Raw genomic sequence first — 23,493 nt, forward strand, 5'->3', positions numbered from 1 at the left:
TGCTGAAGTCATTAACGAATACCTTGCTCCTGACTCTAAACCCCTGCGGACAATATCCTTCATCATCCTCTGATATTAGACATTCTAAGATATCATCGTATCTTTCATTATAAATATCATCCATACTTCTGAAGATATTTTTATAATTATTCTTATCTGAAATCATTTACCTCTTCGCGCTATCTGTATTATATCATAAAAGAAACTATTTTAGTTTCTAAATTCTGAAACATTCGAGTTTAAAATAGGAATATTCTTGAAGAAGTGTTGGGAGCTGAAGCATGAGTTAGTATAATATAATGACACTTGATCAACGTGATTATATTACAGTAATTCATGCTGAGTTTCTAAATGGAACATGATGATTCACAGATCATAACGTCATCATGTGCTATGTTACATGACTCTTGTATTCTCTTTGATCTCTAAATATCAAGAAAATATTTCTTGATGATTCGGTCTTTTTCGAGGTATTCTGGTAATTTGACAAGTCAAGATCGTGTCATTACAACTTCCTTCCTAGAACATTAACAATGTTCATTCCGAAATTTATATCTGCGAATTCTGGACCATTACAAGCGGTGCTTAATCGCAAGAAGAAGAAATGAAAGGACAAAGCTCCGAACTAGAAATGGGAGTATAAATCATAGCAAATAGAAGAGATCATTAACTGTGGATGAAAATGATTATAGAAGAAGCAAGGACTTTGAAATATAAGGGAAGATATAAAACCCAACAACAACCCAGAAATCACAAACCGTATATATCAATGCATATAGAAATATAAAGACACGGGAGAACTAAAAACACTATAAAACCAAGAGTATAGTAGAAGTAAATAGATTCTTCCGGAAGCAGATGAAAAAGAAGAGCGACATATATGAAAGTGAGGAGTATATCAAGAATCAGTACTGGATGAAGCATATTGACAAATACTTTAAAATATGAGTTGAGAAGGTGTGAGTTGTAAGAAAACAAAAGAGGTGGATTTATAGTGAAATATCCGACAGAGAAATCAAAATGGATTATCGCATTAATTCGAAGAGGATCATAATTTCCTTAATAGCCGAATAATCAAATCCAATATAGATTACAAAGATTTTCTTTTCGGAGATCAATCGTGATGACGTCAAAAGATACGACGAATCACTATTATCTTATTTCATTCATTTACGATAACTTCACTCACACGTTTCTATTAATCGAATTATTTTATCCATTCTTCTTGAACATGATAAAACTCTATAATCGTTATAATAACATTCTCATTGTTAGTCATGACGACCTCTATCAAATTTCGGGAACGAAATTTCTTTAACGGGTAGGTACTGTGACGACCCGGAAATTTCCGACCAAATTTAAACTTTAATCTTTATATTATTCCGACACGATAAGCAAAGTTTGTTAAGTTAAATCTCAAGAATTTTAAACTGTGTTCATACATTCATTATAACCTCGACCAAATTCCGACGATTCACGAACCGTTATATATAAATAGATATGTATATGTATATATATATTATAACTTGAGAATATTAATAAAGTATTAAACGTATAATACTTTATACGAACGTATTTATTTCAATATGATTTTCGATGAAATTAAAAAAATATATTAAATGATTGAATTATCAGAAACATTGAATTATGATTACAAGTCTCCGTTGAGAGGTCCACTATGATTTGAGAAAATCTATTCCTCTTAACGATATTCAGAATAATTTGTAAAGCTATTTATAAATAAAAACAAAAAGTGTCATTTACGAAAGTTAGATAAAAGTTAGTGGAGAATTGGTTTCCATAATATTCTATTAATTTAGTTTCAAAAGTACAAAAAATGTTTTCAGTTTAAAAAGAACTTTATTATTAAAACGTATATAACTTTTATAAATATCTAGAATCACTTTTGACAACTCATTACTTAACCAGTATAATAAATATAACGATATTTATATTTTATTTCATTAAATATATATAACGATTTAAATTAATATTATATATATTTATATGCGTATTATACATACATAGTTTTTATACTTTTACTATACTTTAACTTTACCTTTACTTTACTTTTATTTTACTTTAACTTTAATAATTCATACTTTAATAATTCACTTTAATAATTCATACTTTAATAATTCACTTTAATAATTCATACTTTAATAATTCATACTTTAATAATTCACTTTAATAATTCATACTTTAATAATTCACTTTAATAATTCAAAAATCTATTATAAATAGAATTCAATAGGTTTCATTATTTCATAGAAACTTGAAAATATATTTCTCTAAACTCTCTCAATCGATTTATATATATATATATATATATATATATATATATATATATATATATATATATATATATATATTTGCTCTGTATTATTTCAAGATATTATTAGTATACATAAAATATTACGACGGAGTGGTGTCCGAGTGATTTCAAAATAGTTTTTTTGAATGAGTCGAAGCTAAGGAAATTATGGGTTATAGCTATGGAGGTGATGAGTATGGTTCATGGGTATGCTCGTGAGGTCAATCTAGTGTTTATCATCTCCGTTGCGTCTACGTACTTTCCTGCAATATTGAATCTAAATATTGATACGTTCGTGAATCCGAGGCCAACCTTGCACTTGTTAAATGACGTTATATGTATTTTTACTACGAAATACAGTATTATGAGTTTCATTTGCTCCCTTTTTAATTGCTTTTGCAATATATATTTTTGGGCTGAGAATACATGCGCTGTTTTATAAATGTTTTACAAAATAGGCACAAGTACTAAAACTAATTCTACGTGGATTTAAACCAGAAATATACCCTTAGCTTGGTAACATTAAACTACTTGTCTATGTACGGTAGGCGCGAATCCTAAAGATAGATCTATTGGGCCTGAAAAACCCCATCCTGACTATGGGATGCTTTAGTACTTCGAGGTTATTTTAAACACACCTGATCTGGTGTACTTCAGAGGGTAAAACATGAACGTTAAGGCTTGTTAACGGGTGCCTACAACTTATAGAATACTTTTATACACTTGCGAGTGTACATATATTTATAAACGGAAATCTTGTGGTCTATTAATATATTGAAATGATTGTTATGATAAACCTATGAACTCACCAACCTTTTTGGTTGACACTTTAAAGCATGTTTATTCTCAGGTATTAAAGAAATCTTCCTCTGTGCATTAGCTCATTTTAAGGATATTACTTGGAGTCATTCATGGCATATTTTGAAAGACGTTGCATTCGAGTCATTGAGTTCATCAAGATTATTATTAAGCCAATTATAGTTGGATGTATTATGAAATGGTGTGCATGCCGTCAACTTTCGTTGTAAAGAAAGTTTATCTTTTAAAAACGAATGCAATGTTTGTAAAATGTATCATATAGAGGTCAAATACCTCGCGATGTAATCAACTATTGTGAATCGTTTATAATGTATATGAACGGATCCTTTCACAAACGTCCCAACAACAACAACTACAACAACCGTTTCAACAACCATAACAATCCCAACAATAATCTCAATAACAACAATGGCAACAAAAACCCAAAACAGCCATGCCAAAGGTGTGAAGAGCATCACCCGGGGTTCTGCACGACATATTTCACCAGATGTAAAAGAAATGGTCATAGTGTGACAAAGTGTGAGATCTACGGACCAATGTATAACAGAACTAAAAGAACAAATAATGTCAGAACAAATAACACCGCCATAGTTTGTTTTGGATGTGGAAAACCGGGCCACTTTAGTAGAAATTGCCCGATTCAGGGGAATACTAATGGGCAGGGTCACGGAAGAGTTTTCAATATTAATGTGGCTGAAGCGCAGGAAGACCCGGAGCTTGTTACGGGTACGTTTCTTATTGACAATAAATCTTCTTATGTTTTATTTTATTCGGGTACGGATAGAAGCTATATGAGTAGAGATTTTTGTTCTAAACTAAGTTGTCCACCGACGCCCTTGGATAATAAATTTTTACTCGAATTAGCAAACGGTAAATTAATTACAGCAGATAATATATGTCGGAATCGAGAAATTAAACTGGTTAGCGAAACGTTTAAGATTGATTTAATGGCAGTAGAGTTAGGGTGTTTTGATGTGATAATCGGCATGGACTGGTTGAAAAAGGAGAGAGCAGAAATCGTATGTTACAAAAATGCAATTCGCATTGTACGAGAAAAACGAAAACCGTTAATGGTGTACGGAGAAAAGAGCAACGTGAAGCTAAATCTTATTAGTAATTTGAAAGCGCAAAAACTAATAAGAAAAGGTTGCTATGCCATTCTAGAACACGTCGAGAAGATATAAACTGAAAAAAAGAGCATCAATGATGTTCCCGCTGCAAAAGAATTTCCCGATGTATTTCCGAAAGAATTACCGGGACTACCTCCACACCGATCTGTCGAATTTCAAATAGGTCTTGTACCGGGAGCTGCACCAATAGCTCGTGCTCCATACAGACTCACACCCAGCGAAATGAAGGAACTCCAAAGCCAATTACAAGAACTTTTAAAGCGTGGTTTCATTCGACCAAGTACATCACCATGGGGAGCTCCTGTTTTGTTTGTCAAAAAGAAGGATGGTACATTCAGGTTGTGTATCGACTACGAGAGTTGAACAAACTTACCATCAAGAACCGTTTTCCATAAAAGAGAATCGACGACTTATGCGATCAACTACAAGGCTCGTCGATTTATTCGAAGATCGATTTACGTTCCGGGTATCATCAAATGCGGGTGAAGGAGGATGATATTCCAAAGACTTCTTTCAGAACGCGTTACGGTCATTACGAGTTTATGGTTATGCCGTTTGGATTGACTAACGCACCAGCTGTGTTCATGGACCTCATGAACCGTGTGTGGGCCATATCTCGACAAGTTTGTCATTGTTTTCATCGATGACATACTTATCTACTCAAAGAATGATCAAGAGAACGAAGAACATTTTAGAAAAGTGCTAGAGTTGTTGAGGAAAGAAAAACTATACGCTAAGTTTCAAAGTGTGCATTTTGGTTGGAAGAAGTTCAATTCCTCGATCACATAGTGAACAAAGAAGGTATTCAGGTGGATCCGGCAAAGATTGAAACTGTTGAAAAGTGGGAAACCCCGAAAACTCCGAAGCATATACGCCAATTTTTAGGATTGGCTGGTTACTACAGAAGATTCATCCAAGATTTTTCAAAAATAGAAAAACCCTTGACTGCATTAACGCATAAAGGGAAGAAATATGAATGGAAGAATGAACAAGAGAAAGCATTTCAGTTATTGAAGAAAAAGTTAACTACGGTACCTATATTGTCACTGCCTGAAGGGAGTGATGATTTTGTGATATATTGTGACGCCTCAAAGCAAGGCCTCGGATTGTGTATTAATGCAACGAACGAAGGTAATTGCTTATGCGTCTAGACAATTGAAGATTCACGAGCAAAATTATACGACTCACGATTTGGAATTGGGTGCTGTTGTTTTTGCATTAAAGACTTGGAGGCATTACTTATATGGGGTCAAAAGTATCATATATACTGACCACAAAAGTCTCCAGCATATATTTGACTAGAAACAACTGAACATGAGGCAGCGTAGGTGGATTGAACTATTGAATGATTACGATTTCGATATTCATTACCACCTGGGGAAGGCGATTGTGGTAGCCAACTCTTTGAGCAGAATGAACAGAGAACCTATACAGGTAAAAGCTATGAATATAATTATTCGTACTAACCTTACTACTCGAATAAAAGAGGCACAACAAAGGGTTGTAAAAGAAGGGAATTTGAAGAATGAAATACCCAAAGGATCGGAGACACACCTTAATATTAGGGAAGACGGAACCCGGTATAGAGCTGAAAGAATTTGGGTACCAAAGTTTGGAAATGTGAGAGAAATGGTACTTGGGGAAGCACATAAAACCAGATACTCAATACATCCCGGAGCAGGAAAGATGTACAAGGACCTCAAGAAACATTTTTGGTGGCCGGGTATGAAAGTCGATAGTGCGAGATATGTAGAAGAATGTTTGACGTGTTCTAAAGTCAAAGCTGAACATCAGAAACCATCAGGTCTACTTCAACAACCTGAAATTCTGGAATGGAAATGGGAAAATATTACCATGGATTTTATTACTAAACTACCAAGGACTGCAAGTGGTTATGATACTATTTGGGTAATAGTCGATCGTCTCACCAAATCAACACATTTTCTGCCAATGAGAGAAGATGACAAAATGGAGAAGTTGGCGCGATTATACTTGAAAGAAGTTGTCTCCAGACATGGAATACTAATCTCTATTATCTCTTATAGGGATGGCAGATTTGTTTCTAGGTTTTGGCAGACATTACAGCAAGCATTGAGGACTCGTCTAGACATGAGTACTGCCTATCATCCACAAACCGATGGGCAAAGTGAGAGGACTATACAAACTCTTGAAGACATGCTACGAACATGTGTTATTGATTTTGGAAACAGCTGGGATCGACATCTACCATTAGCAGAATTTTCCTATAACAACAGTTACCATTCGAGTATTGAGATGGCGCCGTTTGAGGCACTTTATGGTAGAAAGTGCAGGTCTCTGATTTGTTGGAATGAAATTGGGGATAGAAAAATTACGAGTCCGGAGATAATTCAAGAAACTACCGAGAAGATCATCCAAATTCAACAACAGTTGAAAACCGCCCAAAGTCGACAAAAGAGCTACGCGGACATTAAAAGAAAAGATGTAGAATTTGAAATTGGGGAGATGGTCATGCTTAAGGTTTCACCTTGGAAAGGCATTGTTCTATTTGGTAAATGAGGGAAACTGAATCCAAGGTACATCTGGCCATTCAAGATTATAGATCGTGTCGGACCAGTAGCTTACCGACTTGACTTACCTCAACAACTCGCCGGGGTACATAATACTTTTCATGTCTCGAATCTGAAGAAATGCTTTGCTAAAGAAGATCTCACTCTTCCATTAGACGAAATCCAAATTAATGAAAAGCTTCAATTCATTGAAAAACCCATCGAAATAATGGATCGTGAGGTTAAAAGACTTAAGCAAAATAAAATACCAATTTTTAAGGTTCAATGGAATGCTCGTAGAGGACCCGAGTTCACTTGGGAACGTGAAGATCAGATGAAGAAGAAATACCCGTACCTATTTCCAGAAGATGTGTCAACACCTTCAACTGCTTAAAATTTCTGGACGAAATTTATTTAACGGGTAGGTACTGTAGTGACCCGAACTTTTCCATGTTTACATATATTAAATGAAAACCATATTTACATGATTAAATATTTTAACATGTTAAGCAATCAAACTTGTTAAGACTTGATTAATTGAAATGAGTTTATGTAGATAATTGACCACTCAATTTGACCGGCGATTCACGAACGTTAAAACTAGTAAAAGCTACATGAGGATATATATATATATATAGTTAATATGAAATTATGGTAAGTAAGTACCTCATTAAGTATATTAACAATGAGTTATATACAGGAGAATGAAACTGTTGAATTAAGAAACTCGAAAAGGTATATATAACGATTATCGTTATAACAACGTCTTACTAAATACATATGAATCATATTAAAATATTGATACACTATGTTTAACATGATAAAATTATAATCAAGTATATCATTAAATGTGTTAACAATGAACTACATATGTAAAAACAAGACTACTAACTTAAGGATTTTCGTTGTAACGACATTTTAATATATATATATATATATATATATATATATATATATATATATATATATATATATATATATATATATATATATATATATATATATATATATATATATATATATCATATGTAAAAACAAGACTACTCGTATGCACCCGTACTCATACAATACACAGCTTCTAGATGTATATACTATTGGTATATACACTCAATCATCAGCTCCTTAGTAGCCCATGTGAGTCATTAAACATGTGGGAACCATTATTTGGCAACTAGCATGAATGATTACACAAAATTACAAAAATATTATAAATCATTCATGAATTATTTACATGAAAACAAAATTACACATCCTTTATATCTAATCCATATACCAACGACCAAAAACACCTACAAACACTTTCATTCTTCAATTTTCTTCATCTAATTGATCTCGCTCAAGTTCTATCTTCAAGTTCTAAGTGTTTTTCATAAATTCTACAAGTTCTAGTTTCATAAAATCAAGAATACTTCCAACTTTACTAGCTCACTTCCAATCTTGTAAAGTGATCATCCAACCTCAAGAAATCCTTGTTGTTTAGAGTAAGATATCATTCTAAATCAAGGTAATACTCATTTACAAACTTTGATTCAATTCCTATAACTATAACTATCTTAATTCGAGTGATAATCTTACTTGAACTTGTTTTCGTATCATGATTCTACTTCAAGAACTTTCAAGCCATCCAATATCCTTTGAAGCTAGATCATTTCTTGTCACTTCTAGTAAGTTTACCTACTAAACTTGAGGTAGTAATGATGTTCATAACATCATTCGATTCATACATATAAAACTTTCTTATTCAAAGATTTGAACATGTAATCACTAGAATATAGTTTAGTTAATCCTAAACTTGTTCGCAAACAAAGTTAATCCTTCTAACTGGACTTTTAAAATCAACTAAACACATGTTCTTTATCTATATGATATGCTAACTTAATGATTTAAAATCTGGAAACACGAAGAACACCGTAAAATCGGACATACGTCGTCGTAGTGAAACCGGGGGCTGTTTTGGGTTAGAAAAATGAAAATTATCTTAATCTTTGAATTGGAAGTTTGTTTTCTGGAAAAATTATATTTCATATGAACATGATACTATATCCAAAAATCTTGGTTAAACACAAAGTGGAAGTATGTTTTTCAAAATGGTCATCAAGATGTCGTTCTTTCGACGGAAATGACTACGTCTTTAGTAAACTACGTCTTTAGTAAATGACTTGTAACCTGTATTTCTGACTATAAACTTATACTTTTTCTGTTTAGTTTCATAAATTACAGTTCATTATGATAACATAGCAACTTGAATCACTCAAAACGGATTTAAAACGAAGAAATTATGGGTAAAACAAAATTGCAAAATTTTACTTGTTGTAGCTACGAAAATTTTATAACAAATCTACACTAATCATATCCTAGCTAACTTATATTGTATTATACATGTATTCTAACATATATTATGTAATCTTGGGATACCATAGACACGTATACAATGTTTTGACATATCATATCGACCCATCTATATATATTATTTGGAACAACCATAGACACTCTATATGCTGTAATACTTTGATATATATGTACATATTTGTTATAGGTTCGTGAATCGACCAGTGGCCAAGTCTTACTTCCGGCAAAGTAAAAATCTGTGAAAGTGAGTTATAGTCCCACTTTTAAAATCTAATATTTTTAGGATGAGAATACATGCAGTTTTATAAATGTTTTACAAAATAGACACAAGTATGTGAAACTACTTTCTATGGTTGAATGATTGAAGCCGAATATGCCCCTTTTTGCTTGGTAACCTAAGAATTAGTAAACCAGTCTACTAATTGACACGAATCCTAAAGATAGATCTATTGGACCCAACAAACCCCATCTGTTGTAGTAGATGCTTTAGTACTTTGAAATTTATATCATGTCCGATGGATGCCCCGGAATGATGGAGATATTCTTATATGCATCTTGTTAATGTCGGTTACCAAGTGTTCACCATATGAATGATTTTTATCTCTATGTATGGGATGATGTTTATGAAAAATGGAAATATGAAATCTTGTGGTCTATTATAACAATTTGATAAATATATAGGTTAAACCTATAACTCACCAACATTTTTTGTTGACGTTTTAAGCATGTTTATTCTCAGGTGATTGTTAAGAGCTTCCGTTGTTGCATACTAAATTAAAGACAAAATTTGGAGTCCATGCTTGTATAATATTGTTTAAAAACTGCATTCTAAGGCATATATTGATGTGTAATATTATTGTAAACCATTATGTAATGGTCGTGTGAAAACGTTATATTTTGGATTATCATTATTTGATAATCGTCGTAATATTTTAAAAGTTATGGTTTGTTTTAAAATCGAATACAGCCTTTGAAAAACGTCTCATATAGAGGTCAAAACCTCGCAACGAAATCTATTAATATGGAACGTTTATAATCAATATGAACGGGACATTTCACCGGGGTGGATCGCGTTCATCGCGTTCGCATCTCTGTTATCTGCCATCTGTGCTACAAAACACTCGCACAAAAGATTAGTGGATAACTGTTAGTTTACTAAAACATGCACAACATCCTACATTCACTTAGCCCCACCCCACGGACATGTTTGACTTAACTCAGGGTTTAGGAACAAATACGCGCACGTACTTGCTGCTAAACCACACTCAAATACCAACTTATAACACCCTGATTTTTTTAATTACGACGGAAGTAAGTACAATTACCAAAACCATAGATGAGAAAACAACTTAATTATCATTCATTACAACATTCCAAAATGACGGTGTTACATAAAACAGTACAAAATAGACAACATCAGAGTTTAGCTTATAGTCAAACATGTCTTCAACCCGTCTGTATCACCCTTATAGCCAGCAGTACCTAAACCTACAATGGGTATAAATGTGAGGGAATTACCACAACTGCTAAGTGAATGGATACTATCTAACAGACCAAGCATAAGCAACTGAACAAGAAAGGGTCACAGCTATGCTAACGTCCTGAACTAGCATATCATAACAACTAAAAATATGAGGATTGGTGGCTTGTATGAGCACACGACTTAGCTGATCATGCTATAGTCTACCGATAGTCCGATTTACTGAATCCACTGCATAACCGTCCGGACGCAACACATGTGTCCTTCTATGCTATACTGAATAGTCAGTAACATCATGACCCGACCAGGCTACCACGGTCAACCTCACACAAACCCTATTTATACAAAACATTCGCCTATATACAAAACATTCGCCTATTTATGTTTCCGAAAACCTCATCATTACAATATTAAGTTTAAACATCTTTAAAACATACAATACATGAATTAAGTTTACAAAACGGGAATACAACCCGGGACCCATTTGACGTATCCAAAAGATAGATCATGACCCGACTAGTGTGATGACCCGAAAATTTTCGATCAAATTTAAACTTTAATCTTTATATATTTTCGACACGATAAGCAAAATCTGTAATGTTGAGTCTCGAAAGTTTTGAATCTATATTCATGTAATCAATTACCCTTTGACTATTTTCAACGATTCACGAATCTTTAATTGTAAACAGAAATGAAAAAAAATAATTATATATGTAAATAATTATATCAATGAACCATTATGTGAATTAGTTATTATAAAAGATAATTCTAAATGACTAAAACTTGTTACTTTAAATAGATAGGACATATTGGATATAAGTGATTTCAAACATAATTTGTCAATGTCATCAAAGTATTAAAGATGTAATGTTATATTTTGAGTTTAATTGTTTAATATATATAATTAGTTATTTAATTAATACCTAAAAACATAAACTGTATATATAATAGTATATATATAAGTCTATGGATTTTATCCATATGTATTATTCAATTAATGTTGTCAAATAATATATGATACGATAATATTATATACCTAATAAAATGTAATGTATTAAATGTAATTACAAATTAAACATATAATTGTTATAATAATATTATTATTACTTCCATTACTATTAATAATATGAAAAGGAATATTAACATCAGTGTTAGTCATATTATTATTTTCAATAGATAATATAAGAAAATTTATACATATAAGTTGTTATGATATTATTATTACCATTATTAATATCATTATTATATTATAATGAGTAATAAAAGTTTGATTAAGATTAGTATTATTATTTTTGTATTTACCATTATCATTAAAATTATTACTATCATTATGAATATTAGTAGAAAATAATACACTTTATTATTTGTATCAATATTATTATTATTATTATTATTATTATTATTATATAATCATTATACTTACTATTATTGGTATTATTGATATTATTATATTTGTATCTATTATTGTTATTAATATTTTTTATTTTATTTTTTATTTTTATTTTTAGTACGAGTGACTATTACTAATATTAATTATTAATATTAATTAATTTAATATAGAATTATAAATAAAAGAGTATTATTATTATAGTTATAACTTAATTAATAAGATTAATTATATTATATAGATAACATACGTATATATATATATATATATATATATATATATATATATACGTATAAACAGATATATTTATATGTATACTGATATATATACATATACAAATACGTACTGACATATATCCATATACAAATACGAACTAGTAATCTGCATCATATTTATATTCAGTACGTAATCTGCATCATATTTACATTCAGGTATATAATTTGTTTCACGTCACCAATATCTGATATCAAATATAAAATAAATATAGTACAAACCAGTATCTGCTTTTTAGTTTATATATTTTTTTTCTGTCCTTCCAGCTTGATTCCTGTCGAGCAAATCTTGGCTACAAAACAACTGAAATTATTTCTGGATACTATATCAATCATTCACATACATGTTACATATACCAAGTGTTATTATTGCTGAAGAAAATGGAAAAGTAAAAGCGAATACCATGTTCTTCCTCTGTTCGTTCAACTTTTCACCCAAATCCCAAATTCATATCAAAATTCAAAATCCATCAATGCAGTCATGTTATGAATCCCTTCTTTAAACTATCTGCAAAATTTCAAGCTTCAATCTTTATTAACGAGTTCAAATTTTGAAAGTCAAACTTTGTTTTCAAAAGTCAAACGAATTGATTTTGGTAAAATTCAAAATTTCTATTTCAAGTTGAGTTAAATTGATAATTTTTATAGCTTCTAGGAGTGATTTGAAACACAAGTTGTGTTATAATCTGTGGCTAAAACTTTATAAAAACCGAAATCAATTTTGGTGTTTTTTATTTTTTTGCGAGGCAAAAACAGCAGACATTGCTGTTATATAATTATTTTTTTAAATCAATTCAGTTACAATTGTTTGTTACGTTTCAATTATATATCATAAATAAATTCGTTAAACAACCGGTTTAGAAGATTAAGTGATTTGGGTCGATTTTGAAGTGGTCATGAGGAAGAAGATGGTGAACAACAGAAAATGGTATATATCTATATTAGGATAGTATTAAAACATAAAAACAAGGCAGAGGGTGTGGTTAGGGTGCGTGTTGGGTGTTTGAGAGGTCGCGGGTTCGAGCCCGGCTTTGGGCAGTTTTTCTTATTAAATGGATTTTTCAAAGGTAGTTATCATTTTTCAAAATTTATATTATTATTATTATTGTTGTTATTATTATTATTGTTATCATCTATTATTGCTATTACTACCAAGTGTTATAATTATTATTAGTATTGTAGTTATTATTATTATTATTATCAAAATTATATGTACTATAACTATTATGATTACTATTATCCTTATAAGTATTATTAACACACTTATTGTTGATAGGTTTATCATTTAAGTATGATTTATTATTATTATGATTAAAATTATCATTACTATTTTTATTATTATAAAAATATGAATTTTTATTATTTTCATTAATTTTAGTATTAGTATCATTTTATAAATACTAGAATTATTATGATTAATATAAGTATTATTATTAATATTAACATAAGTATTATTATTATATAAATATTTAAAATCATTATCATAAGTATCATTAAAAATGAAATTAATATTTTTCAGTTATTATAATTATTAACATTATTATCATTAATATAATCATTAACATTAACACCTTTATTAGTAATATTAAGTATTATAATTTCTATCATGTTTACCAATACTAATATAATTTTAGTATTATTGTTACTATTTTTATCAAACAAATGATATTTATATAAAAATATATTTATTACATATAACATAACAAAATTAATATTTTTACATTATAAAATGAATATAAGTTATTAATATAAAAACTATATCATTAATAATAATAGTTAAATTTGTTCGATCACGATTATATGTTTTAATATATATGAATGATATAGGTTCGTGAATCCAAGGCCAACCATGCATTGTTCAATATCGTCATATGTATTTTTACTACAAAATACAGTATCGTGAGTTTCATTACTCCCTTTTTAAATGCTTTCGCAATATATATTTTTGGGACTGAGAATACATGCGCTGTTTTTATAACTGTTTTACGAAATAGACACAAGTAATTGAAACTACATTATGTGGTTGAATGATCGAAATCGAATATGCCCCTTTTAGTCTGGTAATCTAAGAATTAGGGAACAGACACCCTAATTGACGCGAATCCTAAAGATAGATCTATCGGGCCCAACAAACCCCATCCAAAGTACCGGATGCTTTAGTACTTTGAAATTTATATCATATCCGAAGGAGGATCCCGGAATGATGGGGATATTCTTATATGCATATTGTGAATGTCGGTTACCAGGTGTTCAATCCATATGAATGATATTTTCTCTCTATGCATGGGACGTATATTTATGAGAACTAGAAATGAAATTCTTGTGGTCTATTAAAACGATGAAAATGAATGATTATTTATGATAAACTAATGAACTCACCAACCTTTTGGTTGACACTTTAAAGCATGTTTATTCTCAGGTATGAAAGAAGTCTTCCGCTGTGAAATTGCTCATTTTAAAGATATTACTTGGAATCATTCATGACATATTTCAAAAGACGTTGCATTCGAGTCATTGAGTTCTTCAAGATTATTATTAAGTCAATTATATTTGGATATATTATGAAATGGTCTGCATGCCGTCAACTTTCGATGTAATGAAAGATTGTCTTTTCAAAAATGAATGCGATGTTTGTAAAATGTATCATATAGAGGTCAAGTACCTCGCGATGTAATCAACTGTTGTAAATCGTTTATAATCGATATGGACTTCGTCCGGATGGATTAGGACGGGTTGCTACAGTTGGTATCAGAGTCGTGGTCTTAGCGAACCAGGTCTGCATTAGTGTGTATAATTGATAAGTTGTTAGGATGCATTAGTGAGTCTGGACTTCGACCGTGTCTGCATGTCAAAAGTTTTGCTTATCATTCGTGTCGAAAATCATCTACTTATCATCCTTAGGAAATTACCTGCTTATCATTCTTAGTCTAGACACATCTTATTGCAATGATTGCATGAATAGTGTATAGACAAAATTCATATCTTAGCGTATCTCCTATTCATATCTTAGCATATCTGGTACTGTAGACTTTGTCTGACAACTTCCGTAGATTCTTCCGAAACGTATGGGATTTTAGTATTATATATGCATATGTAAATTATGTATTGCAGGATACTAATCTACATTCTAATATCTATTTCTTATCGAAAATCCTTCATCTGATCGTACTAGATAAATCCCTCAACCAGTTCAAATTCCTCGGATTCCGACAGCTATTTCGATATGGAGTTTCACCTAAACTCCGAAAGTAGTGTCACCAGAATGAATCAACCAATTCATCTGATGGGTTCGTAGTCGACTTAACCGATGGAGACGAGAAGAAGGCGATCCTTTCCACCAACCAACTTCACCACTTGGTGAAGAACCTGATGCACTTATCGGCGAACCTATCTGAAACACCATTTTCACACTCATTTTCAGAGTATCTCGCCACGATTATATACTATCTCAAATTCAAAACCTTATTCATTCGCTCTTTTCAACCGACAATTATCCCGGAATAATAGAAGAAGTCAACAAACTTCGCGCTCGAAAAATAAATTTGGAGAATATGGTGCAAAATTTACCAGCTTCAGCAACATCATCGGTACCAACAGTACCATCAGCAACAGCACCAGTACCATCAACAATCCATGCCTCAACATCTCATTCTGTACCTCGAGTATAATCATCGTTCTATGTATCGTTCTACATCGATTATCTTCGTTCTTCATGGCGATTAAGTAATCTCTAAATGTTTTAGAGATTATGTATTCTAGTTCTAACGGTAAACCAACTGAGTTTAATATCATATTAACTCAATGAATCCATAATTACATCTGAAGAAAATATATATGTAAATATGTTTTCATAAAGATTTTAATTAAAAATTCTTTTGTACAAACTGTTAATGGTGAAAATATTTTAACGGGTAGGTAATACCCGAGGAATATTCAGATTTCACATTAATAAGTTACACTGTACCTTCTTCGAAGCTGATTCAACAGTCGTTTACTATCCTACTTACATCCACCGATATATAAATCCGTTCACCACAGAATAACCATATTCATCCAATTTCATATTTGGATTTTGATTTATCAGAATCCAACAAGTGGCATAATGAAGAAAACATTTGTCAAAATAAAATTTGTTAGAAACAAACAAATTAACTATGAGGAATTTTGTTAAGAATCCACGCTAACTGTTCCTAGCTAATTGTTCCTAGCTAACTGATGACATTTTATTTATCGCAATTTAATTATCTCAATTTACATCCTCGTAATTTTATTTATCGTCATTTAATTTCTGTTATTTACTTTATGCACTTTATTTATCGTCATTTAATTTCTGTTATTTATTTTACGCACTTTAAATATCGGGACACATATACAAGGTTTTGACATATCATATCGACGCATCTATATATATTATTTGGAATCACCATAGACACTCTATATGCAGTAATGATCGAGTTCTCTATACAGGGTTGAGGTTGATTCTACAATAATATATATAGTTTGAGTTGTGATCGAGTCTGAGACATGTACACGGGTCACGATACGTATTAATTAATTCGAATATTATATATTAAATTATATATGAATTATTGGACTGTTAACTGTGGACTATCGACTGTGGACTAATGAAATTTGACAATTAAAATGAATTAAAATATTGTTTATAACATATGAAACTGAACATTTCTTCAAGTTTGCCACTTGATTTCATCTTAAACCTCATTTGTATCTTGACGATTACAATCTGCGTTCAAACTCTTTATGATTCTTGAAAACACCTCAATCGATAGGATGAATCAACCGCACTTCATCTACGGAAGGAAAGATTTATGCATATAATTATGCACCTGAGAAACTCTCGGCAACTGAGTAAAAGCTTAACACGTAACCGCGTCAGATCCTTTGGCATTTATTAGCAAAAATAACTTTGCGATCCCTTTTCAAAGTAGCCAATTTTGTCACAGCTCCAGCAAGTCAACTTCAACTTTTCATTCGAAGTAGTCCTACTATAATCCTGATATATACGATTACCCTTTTGATACCGGAGAATTCTTTTATATTCCACCATATTACCAGCAGACGTACCAGAAAGCTCGTTGCTTCTTGGCTTAAATCTTTCTGATAAATCATTATATTTATTCATTGAAACCCTATCATATACTCATCCGCATCTTGTAACGAGAAATGCCATACCAATTACCGGGAATCAGCAATCAGTACATTGAAAACTCACAGCATATCTACATCAACAGTTATATGTATGACATTTATCTCTTAGAATTATGATCTTTCATTCTGAAATTCTGAAAAGCACTCAGTCTACAAATCAATACTTTGAATGTTGAAAAAGCTGAATGAAGCAGCAGAAACCGTAGACAACCGTAAACGACCTTAATCATCGAAAGTTGATGATAAAGAATAGTATGTTGGAAAAGCTCAGAAAAGTTGGAACTGGAAAACAGATTGAGCTAACCACGAAGGAGACCAAGGATAAATACAAGGACCATACCCTATATTTAAAGAATCCAAGTAATTCCGGATCCGTTGAAATCTTTAGAGAATATCTTGCTCCAAATTCATGTTAAAATCTTGCGAAAAATTTTTCTTCATCAACCTTTGAACTTGGAAATCCCAAAATATCATCATAAATATCTTCGATATTTCTGAGGATATTTTCATAAATCTTCTTGTCCAAAATTAGTTATCTCTTTGTGCTATCCGTATTACATCATAAAGGAAACCATTTTAGTTTCTAAATTTTTTTAAAATTGGAGTTTGAATTATGAATGATTTTGAAGTAGTGTTGGAAATTGATGCATGAGTTAGTATAATATAATGACACTTGATCAACGTGATTATATTACAGTAAGTCATGCTGAGTTTCTAATGGAACGTGATGATTCACAGATCATAACGTCATCATGTGCCATGTTACACGACTCTTACATTCTACCTAATCCCTAAACATATCAAGAACATATTTTCTTAATAGTTCTATATTTTCTTTTAAATTCTGGTAATTTAACCAATCAAGATCGTGCTATTATAATTTCTTTCTTAGAACGTTAGTCCTGTTCATTCCGAAATCCATACCTACGAATTCCGGACCATTATTCGCTTGACTTGTAGTCGGGAAGAAGAGACAAAAGTATGGAACCCTTGAATATAAAAGAAAATATAAAGTTCGAAAACAACACATAAACTACAAACCGTGCATATCAATACGTATTGCCACATAAAGGCACGGGAAAAATTAAAAACACTATAACCCCAAGGTAATAGTAGAAGTAAATAAAATCCTCCGGTGGTAGATGAAAGAGAAGAATGACAGATATGAAAGTTAAGAGTATATCAAGGATCAGAACGGGATTGGGCATATTGACGAATGTCTTAAAGTATGAATTGAGGAGAAAGAATAGAAGATGTGAGATATGGAAAATAAGGAAAAGAAGGGGGTGAAATTATAGTAAAATATCCGACAGAGCAATCGAAACAGATTATTGCATTTAATCAAAGGAGATCCTAATTTCCTTAATCACCGAAGAACCAAATCTTACTACGAAGATTTTCTCTAAATTCCTTAAATTCCGAAAATCAATCGTAACTACGTCATCGGTTAAAACGAATATACATATATTCATTTCACTCTCTTGCGATAGCTTCACTTATACTCTTCGCGTAATCAAATTGTTTTATCTAACATTACCCAATGATGATAAAACTCTAATTATCAACTCATATTTGTCATGAAAACATTTTTTTAGTTAGTCATGACGACCTCGATCAAATTTCGGGACAAAATTTCTTTAACGGATAGGTACTGTGATGACCCAGAAATTTCCGATCAAATTTAAACTTTAATCTTTATATATTTCCGACATGATAAGCAAAATCTGTAATATTGAGTCTCGAAAGTTTTGAATCTATATTCATGTAATCAATTACCCTTTGACTATTTTCAACGATTCACGAATCTTTAATTGTAAACAGAAATGAAAAAAAAAATATTATATATGTAAATAATTATATCAATAAACCATTATGTGAATTAGTTATTATAAAAGATAATTCTAAATGACTAAAACTTTTTACTTTAAATAGATAGGACATATTGGATATAAATGATTTCAAACATAATTTGTCAATGTCATCAAAGTATTAAAGATGTAATGTTATATTTTGAGTTTAATTGTTTAATATATATAATTAGTTATTTAATTAATACCTAAAAACATAAACTGTATATATAATAGTATATATATAAGTCTATGGATTTTATCCATATGTATTAGTCAATTAATGTTGTCAAATAATGTATGATACAATAATATTATATACCTAATAAAATGTAATGTATTAAATGTAATTACAAATTAAACATATAATTGTTATAATAATATTATTATTACTTCCATTACTATTAATAATATGAAAAGGAATATTAACATCAGTGTTAGTCATATTATTATTTTCAATAGATAATATAAGAAAATTTATACATATAAGTTGTTATGATATTATTATTACCATTATTAATATCATTATTATATTATAATGAGTAATAAAAGTTTGATTAAGATTAGTATTATTATTTTTGTATTTACCATTATCATTAAAATTATTAGTATCATTATGAATATTAGTAGAAAATAATACACTTTATTATTTGTATCAATATTATTATTATTATTATTATTATTATTATTATTATTATTATTATTATTATTATTATTATTATTATTATTATTATTATTATTATTATTATTATATAATCATTATACTTACTATTATTAGTATTATTGATATTATTATATTTATATCTATTATTGTTATTAATATTTTTTATTTTATTTTTTATTTTTTTTAGTACGAGTGATTATTACTAATATTAATTATTAATATTAATTAATTTAATATAGAATTATAAATAAAAGAGTATTATTATTATAGTTATAATTAATTAATAAGATTAATTATATTATATAGATAATATACGTATATATATATATAAACAGATATATTTATATGTATACTGATATATATACATATACAAATACGTACTGACATATATCCATATACAAATACGAACTAGTAATCTGCATCATATTTATATTCAGTACGTAATCTGCATCATATTTACATTCAGGTATATAATTTGTTTCACGTCACCAATATTTGATATCAAATATAAAATAAATATAGTACAAACCAGTATCTGCTTTTTAGTTTATATATTTTTTTCTGTCCTTCCAGCTTGATTCCTGTCGAGCAAATCTTGGCTACAAAACAACTGAAATTATTTCTGGATACTATATCAATCATTCACATACACGTTACATATACCAAGTGTTATTATTGCTGAAGAAAACAGAAAAGTAAAAGCGAATACCATGTTCTTCCTCTGTTCGTTCAACTTTTCACCCAAATCCCAAATTCGTATCAAAATTCAAAATCCATCAATGCAGTCATGTTAGGAATCCCTTCTTTAAACTATCTGCAAAATTTCAAACTTCAATCTTCATTAACAAGTTCAAATTTTGAAAGTCAAACTTTGTTTTCAAAAGTCAAATGAATTGATTTTGGTAAAATTAGAAATTTCTGTTTCAAGTTGAGTTAAATTGATAATTTTTATAGCTTCTAGGAGTGATTTGAACCACAAGTTGTGTTATAATCTGTGGCTAAAACTTTATAAAAACCGAAATCAATTTTGGTGTTTTTTATTTTTTTGCGAGGCAGAAACAGCAGACATTGCTGTTATATAATTATTATTTTTTTTAAATCAATTCAGTTACAATTGTTTGTTATGTTTCAATTATATATCATAAATAAATTCGTTAAACAACCGGTTTAGAAGATTAAGTGATTTGGGTCGATTTTGAAGTGGTCTTGAGGAAAAAGATGGTGAACAACAGAAAACGGTATATATCTATATTATGATAGTATTAAAACAAAAAAACAAGGCAGAGGGTGTGGTTAGGGTGCGTGTTGGGTGTTCGAGAGGTCGCGGGTTCGAGCCCGGCTTTGGGCAATTTTTCTTTTTAAATGGATTTTTCAAAGGTAGTTATCTTTTTTCAAAATTTATATTATTATTATTGATGTTATTATTATTATTGTTATTATCTATTATTGCTATTACTACCAAGTGTTATAATTATTATTACTATTGTAGTTATTATTATTATTATTATTATTATCAAAATTATATGTACTATAACTATTATGATTACTATTATCCTTATAAGTATTATTAACACACTTATTGTTGATAGGTTTATCATTTAAGTTTGATTTATTATTATTATGATTAAAATTATCATTACTATTTTTATTATTATAAAAAAAATAGGAGTTATTATTATTTTCATTAATTTTAGTATTAGTATCATTTTATAAATACTAGAATTATTATGATTAATATAAGTATTATTATTAATATTAACATAAGTATTATTATTATATAAATATTTAAAATCATTATCATAAGTATCATTAAAAATGAAATTAATATTTTTCAGTTATTATAATTATTAACATTATTATCATTAATATAATCATTAACATTAACACCTTTATTAGTAATATTAAGTATTATAATTTCTATCATTTTTACCAATACTAATATAATTTTAGTATTATTATTACTATTTTTAGCAAACAAATGATATTTATATAAAAATATATTTATTACATATAACATAATAAAATTAATATTTTTACATTATAAAATGAATATAAGTTATTAATATAAAAACTATATCATTAATAATAATAGTTAAATTTGTTCGATCACGATTATATGTTTTAATATATATGAATGATATAGGTTCGTGAATCCAAGGCCAACCATGCATTGTTCAATATCGTCATATGTATTTTTACTACAAAATACAGTATCGTTGTAACACCCTAGGCAAATTTCACATCGCCCACAGACATGAGTGATCATGGGATTATAAGGTACTACTCACGCTTAAATAACACAACGCGTTTTGGGATCACAGGCAGAGCAGATGTGTGAGTACGCTGCAGTTAAGCGTGCTCAGGCGAGAGCACTACCAGGATGGGTGACCTCCTGGGAAAGGGCTTCTCGTGTGTGGTCGCCAAGAAAAAGCCGTGCGCCTACGGGCAAAGCGGACAATATTGTGGTCATGTTAAGCTGGGGTGTTACGGAATGGTATCAGAGCCACTCATGTGCCGTTGGGGGTGGTGGGGCAAACCTCATCGAGGACGATGAGTCCCTTAGTGGGGGTGAATGTAACACCCTAGGCAAATCCCACATCGCCCACAGACATGAGTGATCATGGGATTATAAGGTAATACTCACGCTTAAATGACACAACGCATTTTGGGACCACAGGCAGAGCAGATGTGTGAGTACGCTGCAGTTAAGCGTGCTCAGGCGAGAGCACTACCAGGATGGGTGACCTCCTGGGAAAGTGCTTCTCGTGTGTGGTCGCCAAGAAAAAGCCGTGCGCCTACGGGCAAAGCGGACAATATTGTGGTTATGTTAAGCTGGGGTGTTACAATCGTGAGTTTCATTACTCCCTTTTTAAATGCTTTTGTAATATATATTTTTGGGACTGAGAATACATGCGCTGTTTTTATAACCGTTTTACGAAATAGACACAAGTAATTGAAACTACATTATATGGTTGAATGATCGAAATCGAATATGCCCCTTTTAGTCTGGTAATCTAAGAATTAGGGAACAGACACCCTAATTGACGCGAATCCTAAAGATAGATCTATCGGGCCCAACAAGCCCCATCCAAAGTACCGGATGCTTTAGTACTTCGAAATTTATATCATGTCTGAAGGAGGATCCCGGAATGATGGGGATATTCTTATATGCATATTGTGAATGTTAGTTACCAGGTGTTCAATCCATATGAATGATATTTTCTCTCTATGCATGGGACGTATATTTATGAGAATTAGAAATGAAATTCTTGTGGTCTATTAAAACGATGAAAAAGAATGATTATTTATGATAAACTAATGAACTCACCAACCTTTTGGTTGACACTTTAAAGCATGTTTATTCTCAGGCATGAAAGAAGTCTTTCGCTGTGAAATTGCTCATTTTAAAGATATTACTTGGAATCATTCATGACATATTTCAAAAGACGTTGTATTCGAGTCGTTGAGTTCATCAAGATTATTATTAAGTCAATTATAGTTGGATATATTATGAAATGGTCTGCATGCCGTCAA

This window comes from Rutidosis leptorrhynchoides, chromosome 5, assembly GCF_046630445.1.
Source record: "Rutidosis leptorrhynchoides isolate AG116_Rl617_1_P2 chromosome 5, CSIRO_AGI_Rlap_v1, whole genome shotgun sequence".
Lineage (NCBI taxonomy): Eukaryota > Viridiplantae > Streptophyta > Magnoliopsida > Asterales > Asteraceae > Rutidosis > Rutidosis leptorrhynchoides.